This window comes from Crotalus tigris, unplaced genomic scaffold (assembly GCF_016545835.1).
Source record: "Crotalus tigris isolate CLP2741 ecotype Arizona unplaced genomic scaffold, ASM1654583v1 scf7180000021159.508159, whole genome shotgun sequence".
NCBI lineage: Eukaryota > Metazoa > Chordata > Lepidosauria > Squamata > Viperidae > Crotalus > Crotalus tigris.
The window spans coordinates 51,840-70,720 of NW_024098372.1; the positions used below are offsets into that span (position 1 = coordinate 51,840).

Genomic DNA, 18,881 nt, shown 5'->3' on the forward strand with positions numbered 1-18,881 from the left:
TCTTGATTTAGACTAATTCTACAACAATGTTAAGTAGAAGGCAAAACAGGAAGCAATGGATGAAAACTGACTAAGGAGAGAAGCAACCAAAACTAAGGAGAAATGTCCTAACAGTGAGGACAATTAACCAGTGGAATGATTTGCCTTCAGAAGTTGTAGGTGCTCCATCATTGGAGGCTTTTAAGAAGAGACTGGAAAGCCATTTGTCTATGTGTTGGGGGGTTGGACTAGAAGATCTCCAACGTCCCTTCCAACTCTGATGTTCTCAGTCCTATTACTTGCAAATGGTCAGCTCCCATCCCTTTAACAGCAGTGCAGAACAGATTTCAGCAGCAAATATAGTTTGCTTTTCTATCTCTTACCTATTGCTATCTCTTGTCATATTTCCCCCTTGAAAAGTTCTATAGATGTTTTCAAAATTCCAAAGGACATTCTAGCTATGCCCAGTTTTGCCATATAACCACTCACCAAGTCCAAACAATTACCCTGTGTAGAAACACCTACTGGTAGCATTCATGTCTTCAGTAAGAAATTACTTTTAGAGCTGACATCACTTCAAGGCATTGATGATACCTGATACAAACGATGTGATGCAATATGCTGAGCTGTCACTCTGTCTTACTCCTCCCTGTGGCCAAATCAAGAGAGCCTGCAACTCAAGATCTGCATCTCATGCTTAGTTCAGGGATTTTGCCAGATCTGGGGAAACACAAGAAGCATTTCAGGAATGAATATCAAAATAGGGCAAATTTTATAATATAAAATCATTCCCCATTTATTAGCAAGGGTCATGGCTTAAAATTACTTGCTGTACAGCAGTAAGGGTAATATGGTTAAAGTGCAATATAGTCAAATAAACTCACATGCTATTTCAATGTATTTTAAAGACTGAGTGGTTCACAGATGTTTAGAAGTATTAAAACATACAGTGGTATCTTGGTACTCATCAGTAATTGGTTCTGGGAGGCACAATGAATACAAAAAATGATGAATACCAGACAAATTGTTCCCATAAGGAATAATGTAGTGAGTGACAAGGCAGCTGATACCGACAAGTTCTAGCTTGTGCTTTGAGTATCAAACAAATGATGAATATTAGGACAAAATTTTCAAAATGCGTTGGGGACCAAATTTGATGAATTTCAAAGCAATTGAGTACCAAGGTACCACTGTACTTGGAGACAATAATACAGCTGGTTTGGATTGTTGCTGTTTTAATACAAGAATCAATCATCAAAAGAAATATATAGTTTATTAATCTAACCATGACAACATTATACTGACAAAAACATTTAAGCAAGACTCAGTGAAATAAAACTGTTATGTCCTGGGAGCAATGGTGAATGAAGAATACACATGTCTCTGGAACAGCTCTTTATTGTGCTTATTTCAAACTCCAACAACGAGCAAAGGGACGCAGGCCTCCTTTTATATATCCCAATTTCACAGACAAGATGGCAACATCACTAGGCACTTTTTGCACCTTGCACATGTGCGCTCGGCCGGCACCACTCAGTCTGGTCCCGGGCAGCTTTTGCAATTGCCCGGAAACCTCGCAATGTCCTGAGCCTGCATTTGCAGGCTCAGGACACAACACCACCCCCCCTGAGCTAGAACACACACAGTACTTGTTCTTACAATCCATACAAGAATATAAAATAATATATTAAAAATAATAATAATTTTTTTCCATCCTACAGACACTCCATTCTACTACAACTTGTTTGCCACTCTCTAATGTGTACTTCGTGGGTTCTATTGCTAACCCACATAGGTTCCATCTGCTCACCATAGACTTGTACTGTTCTTATGCTGACAAGAACCTTACATACTCATCTAGGTGTTTAGGAGAGGCCTTAACCTGTTGGGACCTATGCAGGATTAGGGGGGTTGGCTGGCCTGACAGCTCCCCTGCCCGACTGGACAGACCAGAACTTGACCTTAAGGGTGCCTGGCCTACTGGCCCGTTTGATGGGCTCACTAGACCAGGACTTTTATGCACAGGTTTTGCAGGTGACCCCTGATAGGGCATACTGACAGAAATGCCAGAGTTTCCCCCAGGCTCTGTGAGAGCAGCTGCACTCTCTCAATCTTCTGAGTTGGCTGAGGATTCCAAAACTATTCTGGATGGTTCCTGAGAACATATGTCCTCAAACCCGTGACCGTTCTCGGACGTGCCCTGTGAAACAGGTGTGTGTAAGGGGCCCCAGTATTCGGTGGACCCCAAGGTCATGCCTGAGGTGCCAGAGTCAGGAGAGGCCTCTCTGCTTGCCCCCCTTACATAGGACCTCCTTTTGGAAGCAGTTGCAGAATTGAACCTGCTTCCTAGCTGGGTTGCCAGTTCTTGCGTGTTCTGCGAATTCTGTGGATACCCCCAGTTATCCTCCCTGTCTGGAGTGTTACTGTTTCTATATGGAATATGTGGATGCCCCCAGGGTGACTCCCTGGCTGGAGTGCGTCTTGGTGTGTAGGGTAGTTCTCTGCCCCATGAATTCTTGTTTGGAGCACTTGCAGAATCTCGGGATGGAGGATCAACGATCTCTTCAGCTGCCGGCACTGGCTGCTGACATTGATCCTCAGAATGCATTCTATAACCTTCCTCCCCCTCCCACAGAACAGAGCCAGGAGCGGGTAAGACTCCAGCCTCGCATGCAGCTGATCTATGTGCCGCTGCAGAACATGGCCGTCTTCCAGTGACACTTCATAGGACAAGGGCCCTGAGACCTTGCAGACCACAGCTGGTACCCAGACATGACCAGGCCCATAGTCCAGACCGGAGCACCCACTTGCAGGCTCCTTAGTGCCCATGGATGCAACACCTGAGATGCCCCCCTATCCGGATGCAGCCTGTCCAGCTTAGTAATAAGCCGGCGACCCCAACAAAGTTCAGCAGGGCTCTTCCTGGTGGCTGTGCAGGATGTGGTGCGATGTGCAAGAAGAAAGTCTGCTAACCTGTGATGCCAGTCACCGTAAGTCAGTCTCTTAAGGGCATCCTTGGTAGTGCACACCATACATTCAGCCATTCCGTTGGTGGATGGGTAGAAAGGAGCAGAAGTTGCATGGCGGATCATGTTGGCCTGGAGGAAAACCTGGAACTCAGAAGAGGTAAATTGAGGACCATTGTCTGAAACTAGAACATCTGGAAGGCCATGAGTTGCAAAATACTTTTCAGCACCTGGATGGTCTTGGCAGCAGTAGTGGAGGACACAGGAACAGCCTCTAGCCACTTAGAATGGCTATCAACAACAACCAAGAAGAATTGCCCCTGAAAGGGCCCAGTGTAATCTATATGTACCCTGGACCATGGGGTTTGAGTTTCCTCCCATCTATGAACTGGGGCCTGGGGCATTTCAGGCCGTGACTGTTGGCACAGCTGGCACCCATGCACTTGAGCCTCAATGGCTTTATCGAGGCCAGGCCACCACAAATGGCTATGTGCAAGCGCCTTCATCCTGACTATGCCAGAGTGTCCCTCATATAAAGAATGCAGCACTCTAGTCATCAATGAGGTAGGGATTACTACCCTACTTCCCCATAGCAGACAATCCTTGGAAGTGGACAAATCATGTCTTCTTTGCCAGAAACTCTGAAACTCAGTATCGGGGCATCTGTCAGGCCATCCTGACAACACCCATGACAGAACGCGTGTGAACGTGTGGTCAGTGGTAGTTTCTGCAGCCACATCCCTTGCATTGAGGGGAGATTCAGGCAGCTCTTGAATGGACAGAATATTAATGGCTGGAGCAGGAGCAGGCTCCAGTGTTGGAAGGGGTAATCTACTCAGAGCATCAGCATGACCCATGGCTTGTGAATTAAAGAGTAGTCATATGCTTGTGAATTAAAGAGTAGTCATATGCTGATAGGAAAATGGACCAACGCAGCATACGAGGAGAAAGAATATGTGGGGTCTGTTTGGTCGTAGTGAACAACCCTAGCAGTGGCTTATGGTCAGTGTAGACCATGAAATTGTGGCCATGTATGAAATCATGAAACTTCTTAATGCCAGCCACAATGGCCAGCATCTCCCTGTCAATCTGAGCGTAGTTCCGCTCAGCAGAAGACAAGGTTCTGGAATAATAAGCCACAGGGACCTGTGTCCCATCAGCCAACAGATGGCTAAGAACTGCCCCCACTCCATATGGAGACGCATCGCAGGCAATGCAAACAGGTAACTGCTCATTGAAGTGAGCCAGTACAGCATTAGAAGTAAGCAAGGCCTTAACCTCATTGAAACTTTTTTCATGGACCTTAGTCCACTACCAACAGGCTTGTTTGTCTAAGAGCCTGTGCAATGGCTCAGCTATAGCAGCTTTGTTTGGCAGAAAGGCATGGTAAAAGTTTAGTAGCCCCCAAAAGGCTTGTAGTTCCCCTTTAGACTTAGGGCTTGGGGCCTGCTGAATGGCCTTTAATTTAGCTTCAGAAGGGTGGATACCTTGAGCATCTATCCTGAGTCCCAAAAAGTCAGTAGAATTGACTCCTATCTTACACTTGTCCTTTTTTAACTTGAGACCTGCTACCCTAAAATGAAGCAAGACAGCCCTTAATCTCTCAGCCACATTTTGAGGTGATTTTCCTGCAATGAGGACATCATCAAAATATGGACAGACTCCTGGAATACCCCTCAGTGTGTTATCCATAATACTCTGGAAAATGCTAGGGGCTACATTTACCTCAAATTGCAATCTCTTCACTTTAAAAGCTCCTCTATGAGTCACAGTTGTCTGAGACTCAGCAGCTGCCTCATCAACAGGCAACTGTTGATAGGTCTGTGCCAGGTCAAGCTTTGCAAAAATCTGCCCCCTCTTTAGGGAAGCCAGAATGTGACTTATTACAGGTACTGGATAAGTGTGTTGCTGTAGTGCCTTGTTTAGTGTGCACTTGTAGTCCGCACAAATACAAATATCCCCATTAGCCTTTAAAGGGGGTTTCCCAAGGACTAGAATCTACAGCAGCGGTTCTCAACGTTTGTGTGACGGCGACCCCCGTCACACAAACGTTATGCGCATGCGTGGTGCGGCGCGCATGGGGCGTCCCCCTGCACGGTGCACATGCGCGCCGCCCCCTGCACGTGGCGTGCATGGGGATGCCCCCCTGCGCACGGCGCGCATGCGTGGCGCCGCCCCCACACGAGGCGCCGCCCCCACATGAGGCACCGCCCCCCCGCACGGCGCCGCCCCCACACGCGGCGCCGCCCCCGGAGGCGCGCCGCCGCCCCCCGGGGGCGCGCCGCCACCCCCACGCGCGGCACGCGTGCGCAGCACCGCCCCCCCGGAGGCGGGGTGCACCCCCAGAGGGGACAAAATGGCGGATCGCCGCCTTTGGCGACCCCCAGAAAGAGGTTGATCGACCCCAAATGGGGTCGAGACCCATAGGTTGAGAACCGCTGATCTACAGGCTCTAGAATGCCCTGCTGGAGCAATTTGTCCAGTTCAGCATCAATCTTGTTTTTAAGTGCAAACGGAACTCTCCTAGACTTGACCCTAATGGGTGCTATGGATGGATCTAATCGTAGTGAAACTGGAGGCCCCTTGTAGGTTCCAAGCTCAGAGCTAAACACATCTGCAAATTCCCTGCAGACTTCTGCAAGACTAGACGTTTCCAAATGGTGCAGCCCTGTGACCTGAATTCCCAGAGCCTCAAACCAATAGAGTCCAATAAGACTCGCACGTTCACCCCCAACAACCAACACATCTAAAGGACCCTCAAAATCCTTGTACTGGACCTTAAGGGTGGCCTCCCCCTTAACACACACCTTAGAATTCTGAAAGTCTGTAAGTATCACAGTGGATGGCCTGAGTTTCACTCGAAGGCCACTGCTGCTGCAAATCTTCCTGAATGTGTTGAGGGAAATTATGGAGAGAGCGGAACCAGTGTCCAATTCCATGGATAAGGGAACCCCTTGCAACTTTACTTTAAGGGACAACTTCTTTTTTAGGGGTTTATGTGTGCCTGTCTTTAGAATACTTCTGCGTGTTGTGCAGAAACCCACCCTATTTTGCTGGGGACCCTGGTACCTTTCAGATGCAATTCTTCTTTAGGTTGTACTTTTTGACAACTCAGACATATGGCTGCAATGTGGCCTTGCCTTCCACAGGCCCTGCAAATGGCGAACCGGAACCGGCAGTCTGCTCTTCTGTGGTGTCCTCTGCATCTGAAGCATTGTGGAATTATTGAAGCCTTTTCTATGCGATCCCTCTGTCTCCTTCCGGCTGTCTGGTAGAGTTTATTCACCTCATCTTCAGGAACCTCTTCTGAATCTTCTTGCACATTTTCCTGGTGTACAGCAACAGTCTCTGGAGAGCTTCTGGTGGGCCGCATGTTTTTTACTGTTCCGCCTGCTGCTTCCTCTGCTGTAACTTCTTGCAGAGCATCTTGGAATGAAATGTCTTCTTTCGCAAAGATCCTTTTCTGTAAGTCTCTATTTCTCAGTCCACACACAAAACGATCACACAGTCTTTCCTCTAAATCTTTAAATTCACACGGTCTGGCTGCTCGCCTCAATGCTGCAATAAAGTCCTTATCAGATTCTCCTGCCCTCTGATCCCTTTGTTCAAATGTGTGCCTCCATGCAATGACAGACAGTTTGGGCTGAAAATGTTCCTTTAGAAGTTTCTTTAAGTCTGTGTACGTTACACCTTCCAGAGAAGCAGGAGCCACGAGGTTTTCAGCAATTTCAAAAGTCTCTTGGCCGCATACACACAACAACGTGGCAGCCTTCAGCCCATCTTCACAAACTTGGTTAACCCTAAAATAGTTCTTTACTCTTGCAACATATGATTCCCATTGTTCCGGGTGTACGACGTCGAATTCTGACAAGCGGCCAATTTTCATCATTGTAGTTCATGCTTCACCACTCGCTTCTACAGGGAAAGGGTCTCTCAGCCAAACTTACCCTCCAGCGACGCTGTACTGGCAGGATAGCTGCTGAATTTAACGCCATTTTCCCTTCTGGGACTTCTTTTGGGTAAGTCTTAAAGCTGTGGTTCTCAACCTTTTTAATGCTGCGACCCCCAACCAGTCGTAAGTCGAGGACAACTCAACCGGTCGTAAGTCAAGGACTACTCAACTGGTGCAGCACCGTTTGCAGAATGGGAGTTTTGGCGGGCTCAGCAGGGCAGAGACAGCCTGGACAATTCCTATTGGCTTTTGAAAGCCAATAGAATTAGACTCTATTCAAGAGAGTCTATTCTATTGGCTTTCAAAAGCCAATAGAATAAAAGGGAGTAGCACAGCTAAGGAAAAGAGGAAAAAATGGCGGACTGCATTGACTGCATTGTTTGGCGACCCCCGTGAAATGGTCGTTTGACCCCAAATGGGGTCCCGACCCACAGGTTGAGAACCACTGTCTTAAAGTTTTCTTCTAGCTTTCCTTGTTAAGAATCCCACCTTCGTTGCCAGTGTTATGTCCTGGGAGCGATGGCGAATGAAGACTACATATATCCCTGGAACAGCTCTTTATTGTGCTTATTTCAAACTCTAACAACAACAAGCAAAGGCACGCTGGCCTCCTTTTAAACGTCCCAATTCCCCGGACAAGATGACAACATCACTAGGCACTTTTCGCGCCTTACACATGCGCGCTCGGTCGGCGCCACTCAGTCTGCTCCCGGGCAGCTTTTGCAATTGCCCGGGAACCTTGCAATGTCCCGAGCCTGCATTTGCAGGCTCAGGACACAACAAAAACTACCTGGCAATCACCTCAGGTGTTTATGGCTAATCCTACCAAACACTTTGGGAAGGGTTTATGCTTGAAGATATAAATCAGAGAGATTTAGGCATCAGAATTGGAGATGAGGTTCTTGATAGAAGCAAGTAAGATTTGTGAGATTAATTCTCTGTGCTATTAAGTTAAATGAAACAAAATTTACTGCAGGTACTAGATTCTCAGTATTAAGCTCCTTCAATGGATCTTTCAAGAAATAATCTTCAAATTAATTTTATTTTCTTTGTTATTGAGAAGTTCAATTAAATCTCCTGCAATTGTATTCTTGTTCTAATCATCACTTTGCTGATCTGTTTTCTATATGATTTAAATTGAAAGACTTGCCCCAGTCAAATCCCTTAGGGCATATCAAAAACAAGGCCCGGGGGCCAGATGTGGCCTGCAAAGTGGTTTTATGTGGCCCACGAAGCCTCACTGCCTTGGCCCTGGCCCAGGCCAGCCGGGAGCCAATGTACAATTTTGTGGTGACCATCTATGCTGAAATGCATTCAGTGTTAGCTCCACAAGGCTGTCTGAAAACATCGAGGAACCAGCCCCTGCCACGCTGGGTGGTGCAAATCTGATGAAAAGTGCAATGCTGCCCAGCCCCCAGCCTGCCCAGTTTCAGCAGGGAGCAAGGTGGAAAGCTGGCGAGCTTCGCACCTCCCGGCTCAGCCTCTCGGCACTGCACCGCTGCCTGCCGAGACCGGGCAGACTTGGGACTGGGTGGCATTGCACAGGTAACATTGACTCTCACACTGCTAATGGCATTCCCTCCCCCAGAGCCCGCCAAGCCAGATATGTGAAGTAGGTGAGGGCCATGTGCTGGCCACTTCCAGGTGATGGTGCATTTCTTCATTCCTCACGAAGGGTGATACCTCCCCGGCTGCGTTTCTTGCCTGTTTTTTTCCCTCCCTCACCTCAAATATTTTCCCACCACTCTGTACTTAGGAAGGAAGGAAAGAAGAAAAGAAGGAGAGGGAGGGTCTGAGGGAAGGCCTGCCTTAGTCCTTCCCTGCTGCCCTTTCACCATCCCCTTGCCCCCTCCTCCTGGCCTATCATGGGATCTCCCATCCTATTGCTAAGGAAACTTTGGATACAAAGCCAGGTCTCCTCCCATGGAGAGGGAATGGGCCTCCCTCTGACTTTGCCCTCATACCCATCATGAGCAACCTGGCTAAGGAGAGTAAGCATAGCAGCAGCAGCCTTGAGGAGGAGGTACTGTAAGTGCAGCTGAGTGCCCCTTTGGGGAAGTGGGGCTGGGCTTTGTGCCGCGGGTGCTCGAGGGCCAGGCTGGGCATTTGACCTCTGCTGCCCAGGGCTCGGGTAAGCCCGCACTACCATCCAGTCCCCCCGCATGGCCTGAGAGGAACAGTGAGGCTCCTTCAGTGGACCATGCCTTGGCACTTGCCCTGGTCCCACCCCCTTCTGCCAGAGAGCCTCAAATCTGTCCCACTCCTATCCAGCCCCCCCCAGGCACCCTTGACGCGAACGATGTAGAGCTGGCCACGCCCACTCAGTAGGACACATCCACTCCATTCACAACCAACCAGTAGGCTGTACCCACCTTGGCCACACCCACCCGGCCCCCCAAGGGCAACTGCAATGCTGATGCGGCCCTCAATGGAATTGAGTTTGACACCCCTGCCTTAGGGAAGAAAGACCCCCAACTCCATTTTTGTGAAGTGATAGGTTCTTTTACTGAAGGTTGCTGGCTGCATAAAGTCATGCTAGAACTAAGTTTCCCATGTGAAAGATTAACCCATTTTTCCTCTCATCTCAGCCCTCCCTCCATGACCAGTTCACCTTCAGCCAATGGAGAGATGCATAGGTGTTTTGAGACTTGCTGAGATATTTGGGGCAATCCAACATTCCATTCTCAGGGTGTGTGGCCTTGAGTACTGGCACAAACTGGTTGTGTGGCTTTCTGGTCTTTGTTAAGCTGTCATCCCCCCTTTCTACTTCCCATCCCATTTCCATGTTTATTGCCCATTGGTCTCCAGTCCTCCCATGTCTTCCCTCCCCTAGTCTTTGATGGCAGGATGCCAGCAAGGCACCAAACCGAAGTTGGCAAACTGACATATTGGCCCCTTTGGTAGAGACATTAGTCTGTAGAGGAAATAGAAAAAGTGGGGGAGGAAGAGATACATGCAATTGCATAAGTAATTAGATGGTCATTGAGGTTTATTGAGGTGCTTCTCATGAAACCTCTTGGATGCTTTAATGTGTTTGGAATCCACCCATTTGGTTTCAGAGAGAGGCAAATCCTTCCAGGCCACTAAATACTGAATTTTCCTCTGATGAGTGCGAGAATCCAATATGTCCTTTACCTTGAAATGCTGCTCCCCTTCGATGTTAATGGGATCAGGAGGTGGCTTTGTCATCAGGCCTAGGGCTGAAGTTATTTCTGGTTTGAAGAGGCTGCAGTGGAATACTGGATGAACGTGCTAAGGGTCTTTGATAATTCAAGTTCAACAGTCACCAGATTAATAACTCTTTTTATGGGGAAAGGACCAACATATTTTGAACCTAGTTTTTTGGAAGGTTATCTAGTTTGCAGGTACTTGGTGGATTGATATATCCTGTCCCCAACTTTAAAGTCTTTGGTTTCACTCACCTTTTGTTGACTTATTTTTTATATGCTTCCCTCATTTCCTCCAGAACTTTTCTAACTATTGGCCAAGTATTTTGTAATTGTGTAATCCATTCTTTTAAGGAGGTGGTCAGTGGCATAGCCTGGGGCAGCTTGGGGATAGACACAAAATCCTATCCCTTGGTTATCTTAAAAGGAATGAATCCATTCACTTCCGGTGGATTTTGCGCGCGCGATGGCGGCTACTTTGTAGCCGTCTCTCCTGGGTAGGTGTAAGAACCGCTATGAACAGCAGACATCAGCTGTTCAGCGGTTCAAAATCCCCCTCCCGGGCAAAGGGGGGGGGTAGAGAGTGTCTGAATAGTGGTAGAGCCTCTTTTGCACCCCCCAAGTTTTTTTTGGGGGGGTGAAAGGAGTGCTCCCACGGAGTTCAGACTTGTCTCCGCTTCCCAGCTGTTTTTGTCCTCAGGGACAAAACGAGCCGCTGCAAACACCTCCGTGCTTAAAGAGAACTGGTGAGTTTTTTTTTTATAAACGGACAGAGCTGAGTAGAGGATTTAGTTTTTGCTTTCTTTGATTTATTTGGATTTTAAGTTTTAAGACTTGCTTCTATTTTTATTCTCTCTTTCTATTTTTTATTTTTTTGTTGAAAGGGAAAGTAAAATGGCGATCGGCAAATCTCTCGGAGTTTTTTTTTCTGAAGTTAGAATGCTGACCGGCAGGCTTTTTGGTGTTTCTTTTTCTTTCCTTTCCCTTTCCCTTTTTATTTTCTTATGATTGGAATGGTTGTTTTTGGTATCTCTAAGTATTTTTTTTTGGAACGGACTTTTTCTATTTAATTATTATTATTATTATTATTTTTCTCTTTTTCTTCTCCCTTCTTTTTATTGTAATGATCCTTTTTTGAAGGACTTTTTTCTGTTTAATTTTTTGCAATTTTTAAGAAGGAGTAAAGCCTTTTTTTTAACTCTCTTTCTCTTCCTTTTTTTCCCCTTTTTTCTTTTTATTATAATGACCTTCTTTGGAGGGAGTTATGATTTTTGAAGGAATTTTTATAATTTTTTAAGAAGGGCTAAAGGTTTTTCTTTAAGATGGCTCCAAAGCGTCCAGGGATTTCTACAGCTTCTAAATCAACAGTTTCACCCTCTTCTGGGGGTCAGCTAATAACTATGAAGGATTTGCAAAACATGATGGGAGATGTTATAATTCAAATTAGGGCAGAAATGAAAAAGATTTTAGAGGAAAATAATAAGATCTTGAGACAAGATTTTGTTTTGGCTTTAGAAGGAGTTGCTTCTGTTCTTGAAAAGGTGAACTCCCATGTGGAAGAGGTAGCTGAAAAAGTGGACATAATGGAGGGGAAAATTGAAAGTATGGAAAAAGAAATGGAAAATGAGATTCTTATGCTTCAATATGGACAAATGGAATATGCCTTAAGAATCAGAGGCCTGGCAGAGTCTTTGAAAGGAGATTTGAAAGAAATGGTTGCAAAGGATTTTGCATTGATTTTGAATAAAGAAAAAGAGGGAATACTTAGTGAAATTGAAAAATTATTTAGGGTTAACTCTGTGGTGGCAGCACAGAAGAATCTGCCAAGAGATGTGGTAATTTACTTTGGTAAAAGATCTTTACGCAATGAAATTGTGCAAGCCTATTATAAGAAGAGATTTCAAATTGCTTCACAAGATGTCATAATTTTTAAGGAGATCCCATCTAAAATTTTAAGAAGAAGAAAGGAGTTTGCTTTTCTAGCAAATGAACTTAAAAAGAGAAAAATTCTATTCAGATGGGATGTTCCGACTGGAATGGTGGTGAACTACCTGGGGACATGTCATAGACTTAATACTGTTTCTCAAGCAAAAGATTTTTATACTTCGGTCCTGGGGGTATGTGCATCGCCATCTATTAGGTCTCAACAAGTCCAGATTGAGGAGCAGAAGATAACTTGTGTAGCACATAATTCCAAAGAAAAGCAGCAACAGAAGAAGGTTAAGGAAGTTTCATATTCAGTGGTCTCTGAATTTCTGGGAGATGTTGGACCTACAAAGTCTTTGGAGCAATCTTCAAGGGTAGAATTGCTGCCTGAAATGGAAATTGGGAAATCTCAGTTTGAGGGGTATCAACAAGAGAGGAACGGGCAGAGAATAACTTGTATAACTTACAATTGTAAAGATCAACACAAGGAGGAATTTAAGGAATCCTCACCTGTATTGGCTTCGGAAGTTAGACCTACAAAGTCTTTGGAGCAATCTTCAGAAATGGAAATTGGGAAATTTCAGCTTGAGGGGCACCAACAAGAGAGGAACGGGCAGAGGATAACTTGTACAACTTATAATTGTGAAGATCAACACAAGGAGGAATTCACTGAGGAAGTTTTACAGGTATCGGTCCCTGAGACTTGTGCAACATATAAATGTAAAGAAAAAGTAACATATAAATGTAAAGAGAAAGACCAACAGAAGAAGGAGGTTGAGGAAGTTTCACAGGTACTGATTCCTGAGCTGGTGGGTCAACCAGGACTTACAAACTCTTTGGAGCGATCTTCAAGGGCAGAATTCCACGCATTCTTTTCGATGCTTGCGGGCAAGAGAGACCGATATGGATTGTGCTTATAGTAGATGCAACTGGCTATTAGACAGAAGATTATGGATATTGAATGAAAATTTTAGATAAGAAGTTTGTGTTTATAGTGGATGTACCCGGTTATTGGACAGAAAATTATGGACATTGAATGAGAACTTTAGACAAGAAGTTTACTATTGAGATTGTGGGAGAAGTAAAACTTATATCGTTTTTGGAAAATGTCTTATGTAATGTCTAAACATGTGTTTTGGGATAATAATATATTTCAGCTTTAAGTTTTAAACCTTTAATGATAATATTGTTTAAACTTGTGTTTTGAAGGGATTATAATTTGTTTATTTCAGTGAGGGGATTCTAATAAATTTGTGTTTCGAAGGCAGCATAACTTGTTTAAGTTTCAAGTAATGCTTAAATTTGGTTTTTAAATATTATTATTAATATTTCTAAGAGAAAATAATTTGTTTAATTAAATGTCTAGATTTGTTTAGGAAAGAAAGTAATGTTTAAATTTGTGTTTTTGGAGGAAGTCTATATAGAATGATGATTGTATTTAGATTTGTTTAGGATTCAAAACTGTTTCAAGTTTTTAAATAATATTATTAATATTTTTAAGAGAAAATAATTTGTTTAACTAAATGTGTCTAGATTTGTTTAGGATTTTTAAGTCTTTTTTTTTCTTTTTTTTGGATAGGTGAGAAGATTATGAAGATTGAAGGAAATATGTATTTATTTTAAGTTTTCTAAGAGTATTTAGTTTTAATGGTATAACAAAGGTTTATATGTTTATCTTTTTGTATTAGGATAAAGAAAGAGGGAGAAATTAGATTTTATATTATAGGCATAGATATTCAAAGAAAGTAATGTTTAAATTTGCGTTTTTGGAGGGAGTTTATATAGAATGATGATTGTATTTAAATTTGTTTAGGTTTTAAAAGTGTTTTAAGTTTTTTTTTCTTAATTAAGCCTGTACTTAGCTCTGGGAAGTCCAGGGGAGGGTTTGGGAGGTCGGGAAAGAGGGGGGTGAGGTAGGGTTGGGGGGGGTATGGGAAGGGGACTTGTTTTTGTAAAAATTTAAAAATTCTCAATAAAAAAAGAGTAAGAAAAAAAAAGAAAAAAAAATAAATAAAAAAAAAGGAATGAATCCAGTGCTATTGTGTATAATAATAATGACGATGACGATGACGATGATGACGACGACCATGATGATGATGATGGAAGTTATCTTGGAGGCCATTTAGTCCAACCCTCTACTCAGGCAGGAAACCCTATACCATTTCAGGCAAATGGCTGTCCTGTCTCTTCTTAAAAACTTCCAGTGTTGGAGCATTCACTACTTCTGGAGGCAGGTTGTCCCACTGGTTAATTGTTCTAACTGTCAATTGATTTATTGTAAACAATCTCAGCAAAGGGGAGAAGGTCTGTCCAGCTATCCTGTTAATACTGGTAGTTAATGTAACATCTGAGATACTGTTCCAGGACCCCATTCCCACATTCATAGGCCACATTTGTTTCCAGATGATGTGAGGAGCTAAGCCCTTTGATGGTCCCCAAAAGATTTTAGAACTCTTGCCAAAACTGTGAAGTGAATTGAATCCCACAATCTGAGATCATTCTTTCTGGGACCCTGTGCAATCTATATATGTGCTGCATGAACACTTTGGCCAACATGCAGGCAGAAATAATTTTTTGATAGGCACAAAATGCACTTGTTTGGAAAATAAATCAGTTATCATCCAGATCACAGTATTTCCCTGAACTCTTGGGTAGTTCTACTATAAAGCCCATTGAGATCTCTTTCCATGCGGCTTAGGTTCCAGCACTGGCTGGAGGAACCCTGGTGTTTTCCCTTGCCGCCTTTTGGCAGAGGCAAGGGTAAGGCAACTAGCTTCCATGTTCACCTGAAAATAAATTGGGTCTTATATTAATTTTTGCTCCAAAAGATCCATTATCGTTTATTTTCAGATGATGTCTTATTTTTTTGCCTCCAAGCAGCAGGCAGAGGCAGAGGGAGGGGGAAGGCCAGGGCCAGGGCTGTCGCAGGTGGGGCAGCAGGCAGGAGGCTCATCCTGTGTGTGCAGTGGAGCTGGAAGATGAGGGTGGAAAGTGGGGCCAAGTGTTCTGGGGCCACAGCATAGCACCACTCCTCCCCGCCGTCTGCCTTGCCTGTTTGGGAATGGCTTCTCCCACTTTCTCCTTCTTCTTCCTCCTCCTTTGAACAGCCCTTCATTCCTGTTGTTGCTTTTTCAGTCCTGGATCTCGATTTGTCCGGAGGAAATGGATTGATGGCTAACTAGCTGGGTGAATTCTAGCCAGGCTGATCGATTTAGGTAAGTGAGATTTAGCAGGCTGAGCAGAATGTGGATCCATCCCTTTGGGGTCGAGATTGATTCCACACTGGGGAAAAGTGGATCGATATGGCGAGCCGGCTAGGAAGGCTGATCACCAGCAGCAGTGACTGCACATCCACATCCCTCCTCTCGTGCCCTTCCCTCCCCTAAGCAAGCATGGGATTTGAAGCACCTCAAACGACCTTGTAGGCCTGCTCTCTGACAAACCATGATTGAGCTGATTGAATTAACCTGGAACCTTTTCTAGAGCCTCCCTCAAAAAAGGCACCTTTTCACATCCCTTTTCTTTGAGATGCCAGACTAGTGTGCATTCATGTGCCTCATCCACTTGTTGTGGCCCCTGTGTGCTCGGCCTGTTAAACCTTACTACTAAACTGATCACCCCAGCTAGGATTCACCCAACAAACTAGCCATCAATCCCCTTGCTTGCTGCAAAACAAGATTGGAGTCTTCGGGCTGCACCTTCCAGTCCATTTTGGAGCTGGTCCAAAAGTGAAGGGAATGGTTCCCACCCCACTTGGTTGCTGCAGGGTTTCTTTTCCAAAGACCCTCGGCACAGGCTCCAGGTTAACTGAGATCCAAGACTGAAAAAGCAGCAACGGGAGTGAAGGGCTGTTCAAAGAGGAGGAGGAAGGAGAAAGTAGGAGAAACCACTCCTGAACAGTTGAGACAAGGCAGGTGACAGGGCAGGAGTGGTGCCGTGGCCCCTGTGCACTCAGCCCCCACTGTCCAACCTCATCCTCCAACAAGCCTGCCACCTGCTACCCCACCCATGATGGCCCCGGTGAATGGGAAGGGCGGGGAGCCCCTGTCCCCAAGAGGCAGCCAGGACTCCCCTCCCTACCAGAGTCCAGCACTGAAACTGCCTCAAGGGGCCTGAGAGGGTTGGCGAGGCTCCTCTGGTGGATCACACCCTGGCGCCCACCCTGGTTCTGTCCCCTTCCGCCAGAGACTCCTGAATCCCCCTCAGTTCCACCCGGGCCCCCACAGGCACCCCTCAATGTGAAAAATGTTGAGCTGGCCTCACCCCCCTGGGAAACCACAATGCTGGGGCTTATTTTGGGGGTAGGGCTTATATTATGAGCATCCTGAAAAGTCATGCTAGGGTTTATTTTCTGGTTGGGTCTTATTTTTGGAGAAACATGGTACAAATCTTTCTATCTCTTTCTTTAGTGACAGCCACCAGAACTGGCATTTAAGCAAGTGCAAGGTTTTGACAAAGCCAAAATGCCCTGCTACTTTTGAATCATAATTGTTCTGTGGGGCCATTAGTCATTGACTTTCGGGAACATATAATTTGGTTCCCACCCATGTTAAGCCATCCTGCATCGTACATTCATCCTTATGGGCTTGGAACCATTTGTCCTTCTCCAGTGCTGCTTTTAGGATGCCCCTTAAGTCCTTTGTCAAGCTGATGTTCCCCCCTTCCTATTTCCCATCACATCCCCATACATCTTTACTGCCCATTTGTTCCCCATGTCCTCCTCCCCTCTAGCTTTTGATGGCAGGATCTCAGCAAGGTGCAAACCAAAGATGGCAGAACTGACAGCCATGCACAAATTCAGAGGCAGGACAGTGTAGCAATGAGGTGAATAATTCTCATGATTGCATCATCTATACAGGTCACCACACTGTTCAGGTTGCAATGGCTAAATCCATTCCTGATTAGTTCTTTCTTTCTGAAATGACTTGTGTTGTGTTTTCATAATTAAGCATACACAACTATGTTAACTATAAACAATCATTTTCAATTAATATTTAAATCTAACAACATGTTGAAAGGAATGTCTCCAATTTTCTTTCTTTTCCATCACTTCTCTCACATTCCTTCCATTTTTTGACTTTTCGCCTTTCTTCCTCTCTGTTCATTACCTTTTTTCCTTTGCTTAATTAGAAGATTCTACTGGGCACAAAGCAAACAATGCTCTGCTTATCGTATTTTTAAAAATTAATTCAAGATACGTGGCCTTAGTTAAGTTACATAATCTTCCTATTAACTCCCTCCAATTTATACTTATTGCTATGAAGGGCCTGCACATATCACTTTAAATCTGTTTTTGAAAATAATAATGGCATATGTTTAACATTAGACTTCCAGAGCAAATTGCCTGTTAACTAAAAACTATGAAGCTAGTGCAACATATAATATTTCTCAGATTTTAAACCTAAAGTGTAGTATTTTTTGTGAGAAATCAGCTCATTCAATGTTATAAATGTGGTGTTAATTAAGAAACAAACCTATAAATTATTTATTGTTGTTCCAAGCCCAATATCAAGTGCAGTATCATCTTTCTTCACTTTCCTTTTATTCGCTCCTTTGTTAACTCCTGATAGAAGCAATTTACCACAGAACTAAAAAAAAACTAAATATTCAGAGTATATAGACCATTGTAGGAATTCCTGGCTTTAAACCTTCATTATGGTTCACTTGCTGATGCATGGGGATATATTTGTTAGTTTGCCTCAGAGCTAAACTCACTTTGCAAAATAGTTTCTACTCAAACTTCAGGCAATCCTGGTGCAGACTGGGTAGGTACTACCCTCTAAATCTTCTTTCTGCCTTGAGGCCTTCATCTTTGCCTTGATTCCCCCAGGACTATCCATTTGTGGTCTCCTTCCTTCGCTTTGCTTGCTTGAGATTTGGCAATGTCAAAGTTTCTATTCTTGGGGTGGGGGAAGGGGGGGGAGGGAAGCAATTTAAGAATCCAAAGAGTTTTGTTTTCCATTATGTTTTTCAATATGATTTGGAATCCCAAATGTTAACAGCTATGGTCCATTGGCCTCATGATCAAGTCTCAGCTGTTCTTATTCTTGTGGTCAGACTACATATCCTGAGCACATATCCTGAATGTACATTGGAATCAACTACAATATGTCAATCTTTCCTGTTGCCTTGTATACTCTACTTGGGCTCTGACGAGATTAGGTATGTATTAGGTATGTAAGTCTGCATACATGTTATTCAGCTAAAACTACTTTTCTCTTGTTATTAATTATTAATTTTAATACTAATTTTCACCTTTAAAATAAGCTTGTCCTGTGTTTCCCCCTTCTTCACATTCTAACAGTAATCTAAGTAAGGAATGAAATTCTTTAATGCCTTTTTGGCTCAATAGAAAAGAAATTGATTTTTCTTTTATGTACTGGGTTAATTATGTCCACTATTAGTCCTAGCTTGATTGCTCACATTGTGCACATTTTCACAAGCATGAGGATGAATAACAAGGGAAGAAAGGCTTTAATTCAGATATGCAGTTTAGCTTGCAGGATCAGAAGGTGTTGGAGGCAACAAATTATTCCCTTCAGGTTTGAGACATGACTATAGCAGTGAGACAACTCTGATCAATCAAACTTCTTCATAATCTCTGGTGGGCACAGGATAGGGATGGTACTTCTATGCTGATCTCAGCAATCTTCAGTATCATTTGTCATGATATCCTTCTGGATTGGCTTAGAGAGTTTGGAATGTGGACATTGTTCTATACTAATTTTTCTCCTTTGTTCAAGGCTGTTTCCATACAGAGTTGTGATGGGGGAGGGGAGACTACTCCTATGTCTCCCACTCCCATTTAACATCTACAATAAACTGCTGTGTCAGGTTATTTGTCAACATGGGATGAAATATCAGCAGTAAGCTGATTATACACAATTATAT

General features: G+C 44.2%; 1 protein-coding gene across 6 annotated transcripts in view; it reads right to left on the bottom strand.

The window, feature by feature from the left end:
* The window catches only part of LOC120320071 (transmembrane protease serine 11E-like), a 71,181-nt gene that overhangs the window by 39,044 nt on the left and 13,256 nt on the right, over positions 1 to 18,881 (bottom strand). For 4 of the 6 annotated variants that reach the window (XM_039369500.1, XM_039369501.1, XM_039369498.1 and 1 more), the window contains exon 2: positions 574 to 699. The exons of 1 other annotated variant lie outside the window; for it this stretch is intronic. The gene's annotated coding sequence lies outside the window, so the exon portion shown is untranslated. Of the gene's footprint in view, positions 1 to 468; positions 700 to 18,881 lie in introns of all 6 variants that reach the window. One more of the 6 variants, XM_039369499.1, reaches the window with a different exon arrangement.